Consider the following 13,364-nt stretch of genomic DNA (forward strand, 5'->3'; position numbering starts at 1 on the left):
TCTTGGAGGTTTCCTGACTAGAGATCTTTTTATATCTTGAGTCACACAACTTCGAGAGGTACATTGAACTCTGCTGCTTCGGGCTAAAACAAGTTTTAAGGTAAGGTATTTTAATTATTTATTTGGTTATTTATTATTGTATTTATTGTTGTTTTAAGTTTTTAGAATGTTGGTGCCTCCACCATGTCGGCTGCCCCTGCCGGCGTGCGGAGGCACCACAGCGTGCGTTTTTTATTCAGGCAGGTTGAGGGGAAGCTCCTTGGAATGTCCCGTATAGCTGATCCAAAAGACCTTAGCTTTTAGATCTGACGACCTGAATTGTTTGATGACTCTGCCCTTGAACAAAGGATTTGATGTCAGTTTTAAAACCGCTTCCCTGCTTAATGACTTTTGGCAAAGGTTTGATTCAGTTAAAGCCCAGTTCTCCATGTTCACTGTCGAGAAACTTTCTGATAACACACTTAAAACTGTGATTGTAAGGATGTTCAATGAAACAGTGACTGGAGATGATATTTATGTTTGGTTGGGTAGATTTTGCACTGTTCGAGGCCAGCCTGTCAAAGTGTTAGATGAAGATGGCATTTGGACATGCTCCTGGCGAATTCCCATTAAACAATGGGAAGACGCTGGGGGCTACCAGGGCCTGAAACATCTGCCTTCCATGATTGTGCTCGGAGAGAGCAGAGGCTACATACCAAACTCTGCAGGAAGGGTTGCAGGTTTGGTCATCTCGCTGAAGCATGCCAAGAGTTAGTATGTGGGAAGTGTAGAGAAATTGGTCACAGTTTGATTATTGTACCAATTTCAGACGGTGCAATCTTTGTGGAGAAACAAACCACCTCTACAGAGACTGCCCTAAAAGTTTTGCCAACAAGCTCAAAATGGCCGCCCCACATGGGCAACAAACGAATGAACAAAGGAAAGAGGAGGCGGTCCCTGAGGTTTTGGCGGGAATTTCAAATTCCCAGCCGGCCTCAGGGATTGGGCAGGAAGGAGGAAGTGGGACGGCCACAGGGGCGGAGGCAACGGAACAGGAAATGGTCATGGAAGGAGAGGAAAGTGAGGAAAAAACCAATTCCTCACTAGTAACAGTTTCGGATGGGGTGCAGGAATCTACCGGGAGTGAGACAGAGTGTTCACTCCCTAACGCTCAGGTGCAAAAAAGACCTGCGGGGTCTCCTCTGATTGTAACGGACGAGAAAAATCTAGGGCAGCATATAAGCTTGATAGTATCGATTCGGTAGATCTGGAGCGCATGTGGCCCCTAGAGTCCCCTAATGAGGTATCCTTTTTGCACATTAAGCTAACAGCATCGTCGCCAAAAGAGCCACAAGAGGTTTCCTCTGTGGCCTCTGAAGCGACAGGCATTTGCCCTCCTGATCCCAGCTCGTCTGAGGAAAAGGAAAGGCAAATGCAACAAGATATAACATAATTTTAATCGTATCTTTGTAGGCTTTTTACTGTCTTCTGTTTTAAATGTCTTATACCTTTTTAACCCTACTGCTCATGGCCCTCACCATCTCTACTATCAATGTAAGAAGTGTGAGGTCCACCATTAGAGCACAGAGTATTTTGTCCCTTTTAAAATCTTTTAAGTCAGATTTGTTTTTATTACAAGAGTGTTCTCTGCCCTTTTTAACTAGGTACAAGAAAATGGAGGAGCTATGGTCCGCAGGAGCCTCCATATGGAGCGGATCAAATTTTAACAAAAATGACGGAGTTGCGGTTTTAATTAATAATCCTAACATCTTGGTGAAGGGCAGCACTGTGGTGAGGCAAGGCCGGGCACTTTTAGTAAATCTGACCTTTTTAGACAGGGATTTTAATGTTCTTAATGTATATGGTTTTACGGAAAAGAATGAAAGATATGAGCTTTTAGAAGACTTGCAACCCCACATGCTAGGTAGGGCCCCCCTAATGGTAGCAGGGGATTTTAATTGTGTTTTATCCAAAACAGACAGGAAAAGGGTAGGGGAGGATTTTAGAGTGGACAAAACGTCGGTGTTATTGCAGGGTTTAGTCAGAGATTTTAATTTAGTCGACTGTTTTAAAATTTTGCATCAAAGAGAGGAGGGCTTCACCTGGTTCAGTGGTGATAGTACCAAAGCCTCTCGAATCGACTACGTTTTTACAAGGGACTGCCCGCCGACCGATGCTACATTAACCCCCCTCTTTTTCTCTGATCACATAATGCTGTCTTGCACCCTTTCACTGCCCATGGGTGTGACGGTAGGGGGAGGGCTGTGGAAGCTGAACTGTTCCCTGTTGGAAGACAAGGATATAGTTTTAGAATATAGGGAACAGTTCAGCCAATGGCAGACCCTCCAAGACTTTTACGATACACGTGCACAGTGGTGGGAGATGGTAAAGGACCGGACAAGACAGTTTTTTTAGAAAGATAGGGAAAGAAAAGAAGAGTAGGGAAAAGAAATGCATGTTGGGGTTGCAGAAAAGACTACAAAGGTATTTTAATCTTTTAAATAATGGTTTTGATTTTATCGACGAAATTCAGGAAGTAAAAAAAGAAATGTCAGTTTTAGCCAATATAAAAAGTAAAGGGGTCCTTTTAAGAAGTAAAGAGAGAGAAATAGAAAAAGGCGAAAAGTGTACCAGATATTTTTTTAAGAAAATAATAACAAGGGGTGGGGGATTAACCAGGGTTAAAACAGGGGATAGGGAGGTTAACACAACAAAAGAGATTTTAGAGGATGTGGAAAAATTTTATGGGGCATTATATAGTTTTAAAAAGGTACACTTTGACACTGCAAAAGAAGTTTTAAATTTTATTGAGGAAAGGGTTGACTGTCAAAATGAGATTTTAACCCAAGATTTTAACATCTTAGAAATCCAAAAAGCACTTGGAGGTTTTAAGAAGGGGAAGTCCCCAGGAGTGGATGGACTTCCCCTAGAGTTTTATCTAACATTTTGGGACATTTTAGGACAAGAGCTTTTGACAGTTTTTAAAGAGTTTGAGACCCTCGACATACTTCCAGACAGTTTTAGAATAGGGATAGTTTCTTTACTTCACAAAAAAGGTGACCGGACTGACTTAAAAAACTGGAGACCCATAACACTTTTAAATTTTGATTATAAACTTTTTAGCAAAATTTTAGCAACACGCATGTCAACGGCTTTAGAGGACGTGATTCACCCGGATCAAGCTTGTTCTGTGCCCGGAAGAAAGATAACAGACAGCCTAGTACTGATCAGAGACGCCATCTGTTATGCGAGAGACAGAAATATTCGGCTAGTAGTCCTAAATTTAGACTTTGAAAAAGCATTTGACCGAGTCTCGCACCAGTACCTTTTTCAGGTACTGCAAAAAATGGGTTTTCCAACAAAGAGGTTTGTAGCCAGGGTGGGACTGCTGTACAAGGGACTAGTCAGCAAATTCCTTGTAAACGGGCATCTTTCCAAAACTGTGAACATACACAGTGGTGTCCATCAGGGATGTCCTTTATCTCCTCTCCTGTATGTGGCTTGTATCGAGCCACTGGCACAGATCTTGAGAAAGGATAAATGGGTCAAAGGACTGGACGTTCCTGGGACGGGTGGACTGACAGCGACTTGTGCCTTATACATGGACGATGTTACTCTTTTAACCACGGACATTTTATCTATACGAAGAGCACTGGACTTGACTGACTGGTACGGTCGGGCCTCGGGCGCCAAACTCAATAGAAACAAGTCTGAGGCCCAGCTCTTCGGGCCGTGGGGGGACGTGGACACAGGAGGACTTTAAAATTTTAGGTGTTAAATTTGATAAAGAGGGTGGAGGACGGGAAAACTGGACTGACTTGCTAGGGAAAGTTAGGAAAAGACTAGGGTTTTGGGGACTAAGACAGTTGACGATTGAAGGTAAAATTTTTATTTTTAAATATGTGATTTTACCTCTGATTTTACTTGTCTGTTCTGTTTTTAGCCCCCCTCGGTGGTTCCTGGTGAAACTGGAGAGGGCGGTGTTTTACTTCCTGTGGGGGTCCAAGTGGGAGTGCCTGAAGAGGGAGACAGTCAAGAAAAGGCCAGAGAACGTTGGAAAAGGCCTCCCAGACCCCCACCTGTTTTTAGGCAGCCGCTTCACCGCCTTGCACATCAGTTATGCCATGACCCCATCCAAAGAAAACAAGACGGCTGCAATGGCGCTATTTTGGATGGGGTCTTACCTAAGAACTTTGAAAATTTTACCAGTAGATTTGAAAACCCCAGTGTCTTTTAACTTGCCTAAAGACTACAGTTTTATAAAAAAGTTTTTAAAGAAATACCTTTTAGAGAGTGAAGATGTCACCATTTAACTAAACACAAGTCTCTCATTTCTGTTGTGCAGGACCGGAAACCGGTGAGTCCAGTTCCGGGCCTCACACTAAGTGAGGCCAAACAAGTTTGGCGGAATGCGGCTCACCCTGCTCTCCAGAACAGGCACAAGGACTTGTCGTGGATGGTGGCTCATGAGATCCTCCCGGTCAGGGCGGTTATGCACTCCAGAGGCATGGCCAAAAACCCCATCTGCCCTCGGTCCGGCTGCAATTCCCCGGAGACCGCCCACCACCTGCTCTGGGACTGCAGCACTGCGCGGGACCTGTGGGCCAAGACCGGCTACCCGTGTATTTCCCGTGCCTACCAGCAGGTGGGGCCCAGTTCGGGTACCAGCTCGCCATCCTTGGCGTGGGCCGGGGCTTGAAGGACTTGACGGCACAGAAATTTACCTCGCTCTGGCTCACCCTCAACGTCATCAAGGATGCCATCTGGGCCACCAGAAACCTGCTGGTGGGGAAGCGCGTTACGGTAACCCTCCATGCATGCGAGCTAAAGGTAACATCAAGGCTGCAGGGGTACCGGACGACGATATTCGGACGGGGGGGCCGGGGTCGCACAGAGAGGGTCCCGGCAGGCACCGACCCTGGCTGCCCGTAGATGCACCCAAACCATTCTGGCTATGGGAACAGCGGGCCAGCGGGCCGGAGGAGAGGGGATCTCCGCTGAGCCCGTAAAGTAGCATCTCATGTCCCTGTTCTGGAGAGTGGGGTGAAGACCGACTTGATGAGGACTCACCCCCGGTCTTGCACAACAGATGTTTTTTTTTTATTGGTTTTTATCCAATAAATTGGTTTTTATGGTGTTTTATCAATGAAATTGGTTTTATTAACATGCATATGAGGCTTGTTTGCTTTTTTAAATTTGTATTTTACTTTTGAAACCGATCACACCTTTTAAACACACCTCAAATATGGACTTTTAAAAACAAGCAAAACACTGTGGTTTTAATCAAATGTTTTTTAACAATGATTGTTTCTTTCATTTTACCATGTGTATTTATTATATATAATATGGCTTGTTTTAATGTGTGCTTGAAAAGAAAAATGTGTGTGAAAGTAAAAATGCAAATGGAAAAAATGTAACTGTTGACAATAAAACTTTTTCGAAAGAAAAAAAATCTGTTCTTATCAGTTTAATATCTGATACGTCCCCCATCCGGGGACTACATATTAAATGGATTTTTAGATCATGGAGCTGGAGAGGGGCTTGCTCCGTCCACTCCAAGCATCGGCCTGGTATTGCAGTGTCTCCAGGAACGGTGTGCTTTCCCTTTTTGGGGATTGCCGTTTATTGTGTCGAATAGCAGAACAAGGAATGAGATCTGCCATGCTGTGGTTTATTGCGAACTTTTTTCCTGATGCGCCCTCCTGGGGTCTTGGACTCTTCCACGAACGATGCACCCACCTGAGGTCTTTCACAGACGAGGTGATGCATCGAATCAGGTGTGTTTGGTTAAAGAGAGTCATCTAAAACCGGCGTTGGGAAGCACCGGCCCATGAGCTTGGCAGTTTCCAGGCTAGTAACGGAAGGCACCCGTCCTTCCTTTCCTGGAGGGGGGCTAACCATTGGTGTGGACGGTAGAGACGCAAATCATACCTCTGGCTGATCGCCTGGGCCTTCATACTTACCTGGCAAGGGATACACCATGATCAAGAAGGCGGTTCACCCAGGGCGAGGCTTGGCCATTGCACTCCGGCCATGCTGACCCCTGCGAATTCCCCAAATGCGGGAATCTCGACTGCATAATTTATGGTAGTGGGGGACTGCGTTCGCGCTCTCCCCTGAAATTGTTGGTGAAACAAAGGAGAAGAGGTTTTTTCCAGGTTTTTTTTTTTTTTGCATTTCAGAATGGGGAGTTCTATCACATGCGAGGTATGTGTTGTGCGCCTGTGAAACAAAGTCAGTTACGCTCTTGAAAAATCGGACCTTGGTGGGTGGTTCAGTTCGAATATAGCACAGACCTTACTTTGAAAGTCGACTGGACTGACTGCAGCCTAGCTGTAGCTGTCTCCATGTTGTTTGATTGTCCTTTTTCAATTGGTATTAATTTTGTTGTCGCTTACAGCGCCACCGAGTGGCCTGTCGCAGCGCCCTTTTTCACCTGGCCTCTGACTGAGCCCCTGCACAGGTGTGCCGATTTGGGTGAAGGGATCTCATTCCTTCCTGGAGTTATAGCCATTCGAGCCATCTCGGACAAGCCACCTTAGCACGTTTTGAGGTCCCCTCGCCAAGGTGAATGGAAATTTCCACTTTTTTGGGATGATTATTGACAGACAGACTCCAGAGAAGCTTTCTGTGCTGCTTTGGGTGGGACTGGGCCAAATACCTGGCGCTAGGTTGCAAAAGAAGGTTTTTGACAAAATCCCAAATACACGAAAATTCTGTCAGAGCGACGAGCCAATCTGAGACCTGCGTCTGGTTCGGCTCGAGCCAAGGATTCCCATGACATAAGGCACGTGGCTCTGTGACGAACCGTTTGGGAGTTACGAGCGATGCCGTACTTTCCGTCGCTGCAGTGCCAGCGTCAGGCCGAGAGTGACGAGGCCCGGTGACGTTGCACACAGGGGAGGGTACTACCATCCCCCAGCGTTTTTAGGTCCCCCAGACTTACCAAAGCCGAGATGGGCATCGCCGTGTCCGGCTTCCTCCCCGCTGCGTCTTAGCGGCATCGCTTCTCGGCCTTTTGGCTAAGATCAAGTGTAGCGACGATTGCTATGTCGAGCGGAGATGGTACTTTGCCGACCATGATGGCGTGGTTGAAGAATACTGTACGGATTCAAGTGCTTCAGAATGCTGTCCGGTTTGTAAAGGAGAACTTCAGGAGGGAATTTGTGGTCGTGGACGTCTTGAAAGGAGTCTTCAATGTAGCAGCTTCTTCAGTGTTCTGTCTTCAGGATTTCACAGCACTAGGATTTATGGATCTGACCTTCTTCAATCTAACGGACTGTGTGAGTTTTTTTGAGTCTTGGGGGAAGAAAAAGCACAAGTTGTTGGAAGGATTGAGTTTGCACCCTTTGTTTGCACAGGATTACTTACCTCTCACAGTCCATCTGTATAATCCTTTTGTTGAGGATGTGGAGGTAATGACTTTCCTTGAGAGGCACTGTGAGGTTGTGAAAGGAGGTGAGCGTGTGAGGGATCGGTTTGGGATTTGGACTGGAAAGAGGCGTTTTTTTGTGAAGCTCCGGGTGGATTCAGCGGTCCCTGGAAGCCTGGTTCACCTACCAGGGTCCATTTCCATTGGGCCTAACAGGGGCTTTCTCTACTACCCTGGGCAGCCCGTGTATTGCAGGAGATGTGGTGGAGAAGGACACGTTAAAACAGACTGTGAAGGACAGCGCTGTCGGTTTTGTGGGAAGGCAGACCACGTTGCTTCGGCCTGCCCCGCACCAAAGCTTTGTAGCCTTTGCGGCAAGGCCGATCATCTTTACCGTACCTGTCCATCAAGAAACAAATCATATGCGAGCATATTGAAGGAAGGTGATGATCTGCAGGCGGACCTGGATGCCATTCTTAGCAGTCTACCAGCAGAAAGGGAGAGGCATCTTCAACAAGCGACAGGTGCGAGTGATCAGAGAAGTATGAGTGCATCAAGTCAGGAGTGTACTGGTATGAAGGAACAAGTGGATGGAGCCGTGGGGGATCTGAAGTGGAGGATGAATGTAACATACCTCCAGGACCAAACCTTTTGTAAGGTTTTCCGGGTATTATTTGCTGGGTGGTGTAATTTAAAAGGATTCTACCAGTCACATTCTGACTGGTGGGAAGGGGTGAAGGAGAGGATTAGGTTTTTTTTGCAGGGCATGGGGTTTAGCTTTGGGGCAGGCTAAGAGGAATCAAGTGCGTCAATGGACTAAAGAATTGCAAGTTTTATGCTCTCAAGGTCTATTGAGCACTGGTCAAGGGTGGAAGAAAGCCAAACTCTTGCAGGATTCTTTGAATGAACATTATAGAGGAGAAGCACAGAAGTTTGTTGTGCAGTCAGGTGTATGTCAGCGTGTGCTAGATGAAAGGCCTACAAAGTTTTTCTTTTCTACTGTGAAGAGCAGGCAGAAGCGTAGCAGTATGGAATGTTTAAATACAGAGAAGGGTAAGGTCTACTCAGTTGAAGGAATGCTGAAGGCTTCAGTTGCCTTTTATAAGGAGCTGTTTGCGAATAGAGAAGTAAGAGAGTCAACAGCGGAGGGGTTTTTAGAGGATCTGGACAGGACCTTGGATAAAGTGGAGGCAGGCAGGTTAGAGAAGGAGGTCACCTTGAAGGAAGTAGAGGTAGCAATTAAGTCCTTGAAGAGAGGCACGTCTCCAGGTGGTGATGGTCTACCGGCTGAATTTTATCAAGCTTTTTTGCCTTTAGTAGGCACTGAACTGATTAAAGTTTATCAGGAAAGTCTGGAAGTGGGGAAATTGCCTTTGTCTATGAGGAGGGGGTTGGTGACCCTCCTGCATAAGAAAAATAGTAAGGAGGATTTGGCAAATTGGCGGCCAATAACTTTACTTACTACTGATTATAAGATTCTGGCAAAAGTCTTAACCATACGGCTTAAGGGGGTGTTAGATTTGGTGGTTCATCCAGATCAAACTTGTGGGGTCCCAGGAAGATCAGGCAGCCTCAATTTAGTTTTGGTCCGGGACTTAATCAGTTGGGCTGAGCAACGTCAGCTTCCTTTGGCAATCCTGAGCCTTGACCAGGAAAAGGCCTTTGATAGGGTTAGCCATTCTTTTTTGTGGTCAGTGTTGGAGAAGCTTGGGTTTGGCCCAGGGTTCATAGCCTGGGTCCAGCTTTTGTATAGTGAGGCTTTCAGTCAGATTAGGATAAACGGGTTCTATTCTGAACCAGTGAAACAGTTGGGTGGTGTGAGGCAAGGGTGTCCTTTGTCACCCTTGTGTTATATACTGTCTTTAGAGCCTCTGATTAGTCGACTACGATTAAAAGCAGCTTTGACTGGTGTAGTAATGCCAGGTGGAGGAGGGTTAAGGCCAAAAGTGTTAGCTTACGCAGATGATATGACAGTCTTTTTGGCCACTGAAAAAGATTTTGTAGTGACAGGAGATATTTTGCATAGTTTTTCAGAAGCCACAGGTGCCAAGATAAACGTCAGTAAATCTTCAGTGATGTTTGTAGGACGGTGGAGTAAGAGGACTGTGGTTCCAGGAGGGTATACCTTGTGTCAGGATGGCATTAAAATTTTGGGTGTTCGCTTTTTCAAGGTGAATAGTGCACAACAAAATTGGGAGGGGCTGTTGGAATCTTTACAGTCTAAAGTAAGCCGGTGGAGTGTTAGGGATCTGTCACTATGGGGTAGAGTACAGGTAGTGAAGGCAGATGTGTTGCCCAGTATTAACTATCTGGCTTATGTTTTTCCCCTACCTTTTTGGCAGGGGAGGAGAATGGAGAAGTTGATTTTTTCTTTTATTTGGAGAGGGAGGACTGAGCTAGTATCAAGAGCGCAGATGTTTCGTCCTCTGGGTGAGGGAGGCAGAGGGGTGCCATGCCTCCCTTGGAAGGTTACGGCTTTGTTTATTGCTTTTGCAGCTCGCCTAGTGGTACAGGCTCTAGAGCATAAAGCACATGTGTTGGCTCACTTTTGGTTGGGCTGGCCTTTGAGGCATTTAACAGGGTGGAGTAATAGGGTACCTTGGTCACTGGATAGGCCTGAACATTATAAAGTGGCGGCAGACATCATTAAAGGGAATCCTTGGTGCTTGGAAGAGTCACTGTTGTTAAATCATAGGAAGCTGTATGATAGGTTGAAGGAGAGCTCTGTTAAGGAAGCTAGAGAGGCAGGGCCTCCAATTGAAGTGAACTGGTTGTCCTTGCAACCAGATTATTTGGTAGGGAGGTGTAAGGATGTGAACTGGTTGGCAGCATTAGGGAGGCTTCCAGTACGGGAGCGTTTATATAGGCATGGTCAGGGCAGATCTCCTTTGTGCCCAGTGGGTTGCGGGGAAGAAGAGACAATTGAGCACGCCTTGTGGTCATGTCCAGGAGCAGTGGCTTTATGGAAAGCAGTCACTGGCTGGTGGAGAGAGTGGGGAGGACCATTGATTACCCGGGACTTAGTGTTGTATGGAGTAGGGTTGGGAAATATAGAGAACAATCAGAGAAGAGTAGTATGGGTTACTATCTCAGAAGGGAAGCGTATCTTATGGGACTGGCGACTAAGATGCCTGAGGAAGCAGTTGCCTGGTTTAGAACCTCAAAAGTTATTTTCAACACTTTTGGCTAGTTTGGTGAAAGAGGTAAATGGGTATAAGGTCGTTCATGGGGACGAGGGGATGAGGGCTGTATGGGGGGGGCTCCCTCGGGTAGGGGTGGGATAAAGTCTTGGGTGTTAAAAATTTAGTACTGGTTATGAGGTTCTGATTGTAATGTGTTGTATCTTCACTTTATGAAATGATTTTTGAGTTCGGAATAATTTTTTAGTTCTGTAGGCTTGGGACATGTATGTTCAGAAAATATTGTATGCCTTTGTTGCAAGTGATTAATTTGTAAATTTGTATGAGTGTATGGATTTAAAGTGAAGTGAAGTGACATTCAGCCAAGTATGGTGACCCATACTCAGAATTTGTGCTCTGCGTTTAACCCATCCAAAGTGCACACACACAGAGCAGTGAACACACACACACACACTGTGAGCACACACCCGGAGCAGTGGGCAGCCATTTATGCTGCGGCGCCCGGGGAGCAGTTGGGGGTTCGATGCCTTGCTCAAGGGCACCTAGGTCGTGGTATTGAAGGTGGAGAGAGAGAGATTTATTTTTTTTTAATAAAAAAAAAAAAAAAATCTGTTCTTATCAGTTTAATATCTGATACGTCCCCCATCCGGGGACTACATATTAAATGGATTTTTAGATCACGGAGCTGGAGCCGGGGCTTGCTCCATCCACTCCAAGCATCGGCCTGGTATTGCAGTGTCTCCAGGAACGGTGTGCTTTCCCTTTTTGGGGATTGCCGTTTATTGTGTCGAATAGCAGAACATCTATATAAGATCTGCCATGCTGTGGTGTATTGCGAACTTTTTTCCTGATGCGCCCTCCTGGGGTCTTGGACTCTTCCATGAACGATGCACCCACCTGAGGTCTTTCACAGACGAGGTGATGCATCGAATCAGGTGTGTTTGGTTAAAGAGAGTCATCTAAAACCGGCGTTGGGAAGCACCGGCCCATGAGCTTGGCAGTTTCCAGGCCAGTAACGGAAGGCACCCGTCCTTCCTTTCCTGGAGGGGGGCTAACCGTTGGTGTGGACGGTAGAGACGCAAATCATACCTCTGGCTGACCGCCTGGGCCTTCATACTTACCTGGCAGGGGAGACACCATGATCAAGAAGGCGGTTCACCCAGGGCGAGGCTTGCCCATTGCACTCCGGCCATGCTGACCTCTGCGAATTCCCCAAATGCGGGAATCTCGACTGCATAATTTATGGTAGTGGGGGACTGCGTTCGCGCTCTCCCCTGAAATTCTTGGTGAAACAAAGCAGAAGAGGTTTTTTCCAGGTTTTTTTTTTTTTTGCGTTTCAGAATGGGGAGTTCTGTCACATGCGAGGTATGTGTTGTGTGCCTGTGAAACAACGCTTTCACCGATTTTTACGCTCTTGAAAAATCGGACCCTGGTGGGTGGTTCAGTTCGAATATAGCACAGACCTTACTTTGAAAGTCCATTGGACTGACTGCAGCCTAGCTGTAGCTGTCTCCATGTTGTTTGGTTGTCCTTTTTCAATTGGTATTAATTTTGTTGTCGCTTACAGCGCCACCGAGTGGCCTGTCGCAGCGCCCTTTTTCACCTTGCTTCTGACTGAGCCCCTGCACAGGTGTGCCGATTTGGGTGAAGGGATCTCATTCCTTCCTGGAGTTATAGCCATCTCGGACACGCCACGTTAGCACGTTTTGAGGTCCCCTCGCCAAGGTGAATGGAAATTTCCACTTTTTTGGGATGATTATTGACAGGCAGACTCCAGAGAAGCTTTCTGTGCTGCTTTGGGTGGGACTGGGCCAAATACCTGGTGCTAGGTTGCAAAAGAAGGTTTTCGACAAAATCCCAAATACCCAAAAATTTTGTCAGAGCGACGAGCCAATCTGAGACCTGCGTCTGGTTCGGCTCGAGCCAAGGATTCCCATTACATAAGGCACGTGGCTCTGCGACGAACCGTTTGGGAGTTACGAGCGATGCCGTACTTTCCGTCGCTGCAGTGCCAGCGTCAGGCCGAGCGTGACGAGTCCCGGTGACGTTGCAGACAGGGGAGGGTACTACCATCCCCCAGCATTTTTAGGTCCCCCAGACTTACCAAAGCCGAGATGGGCATCGCCGTGTCCGGCTTCCTGCCCGCTGCGTCTTAGCGGCATCGCTTCTCGGCCTTTTGGCTAAGATCACGTACCTTGTCAGACGGTTTAGACTGCGATCGCCTCTTGGAGGTTTCCTGACTCGAGATCTTTTTATATCTTGAGTCACACAACTTCGAGAGGTACATTGAACTCTGCTGCTTCGGGCTCCAACACGTTTTAAGGTAAGGTCTTTTAATTATTTATTTGGTTATTTATTATTGTATTTATTGTTGTTTTAAGTTTCTAGGCTGTTGGTGCCTCCATCATGTCGGCTGCCCGTGCCGGCGTGCGGAGGCACCACAGCGTGCGCTTTTGTTTTAAAGAGGTGAATGGCAAGCTCCTAGGGATGTCAAGTCTTGACTTCTCCAGAAAGTCCTTTTTTTTTGGGGCGTCCATTCAGGTATAAGTTTGAGGGCTCGTGTACGTGGGTTAAGGGGACCTGCGCGCTGACCCCAAAAAATTTTTGACGGACGTGGCGTCGATGTCTGCTGGACCGCGCCGGCCCACGGGAGACCCCTGACCGGCGCAGGAGGATCTGGACCCCCGAGGGGCCCCGCGGAAGCCCACCCAGATTTGAGGCCCCTACATGCCATTCAGCACTTCTCCACAGGGTGGCGCACGGAGCAGTACACCTCAGGTTTAAAACAGTGGCATTTACCCGAATGGGGGGTGTACGATTTTTTTGCCCACGAAACCTATATTTGTCCATTTGACCTTTAAAGTTACAGAATG

At 46.9% G+C, this 13,364-nt stretch overlaps 3 non-coding genes and 1 pseudogene across 3 annotated transcripts; all 4 read left to right on the forward strand.

Moving 5' to 3' along the window:
* The first annotated feature begins 5,407 nt into the window (after positions 1 to 5,407).
* On the forward strand, positions 5,408 to 5,583 carry LOC132134080 (U2 spliceosomal RNA; annotated as a pseudogene).
* Positions 5,584 to 5,934: 351 nt separating this feature from the next.
* On the forward strand, positions 5,935 to 6,098 carry LOC132134138 (U1 spliceosomal RNA). The gene has a single exon (XR_009429402.1). It is a non-coding gene; the product is annotated as a U1 spliceosomal RNA (small nuclear RNA).
* Positions 6,099 to 11,066: 4,968 nt separating this feature from the next.
* Positions 11,067 to 11,252, forward strand: LOC132134063 (U2 spliceosomal RNA). Its single transcript, XR_009429358.1, has one exon. It is a non-coding gene; the product is annotated as a U2 spliceosomal RNA (small nuclear RNA).
* A 352-nt stretch (positions 11,253 to 11,604) lies between these two features.
* LOC132134123 (U1 spliceosomal RNA) lies at positions 11,605 to 11,768 on the forward strand. Its single transcript, XR_009429387.1, has one exon. It is a non-coding gene; the product is annotated as a U1 spliceosomal RNA (small nuclear RNA).
* Positions 11,769 to 13,364: the final 1,596 nt, after the last annotated feature.

This window comes from Carassius carassius, unplaced genomic scaffold (genome assembly GCF_963082965.1).
Source record: "Carassius carassius unplaced genomic scaffold, fCarCar2.1 SCAFFOLD_66, whole genome shotgun sequence".
Classification (NCBI taxonomy): Eukaryota; Metazoa; Chordata; class Actinopteri; order Cypriniformes; family Cyprinidae; genus Carassius; species Carassius carassius.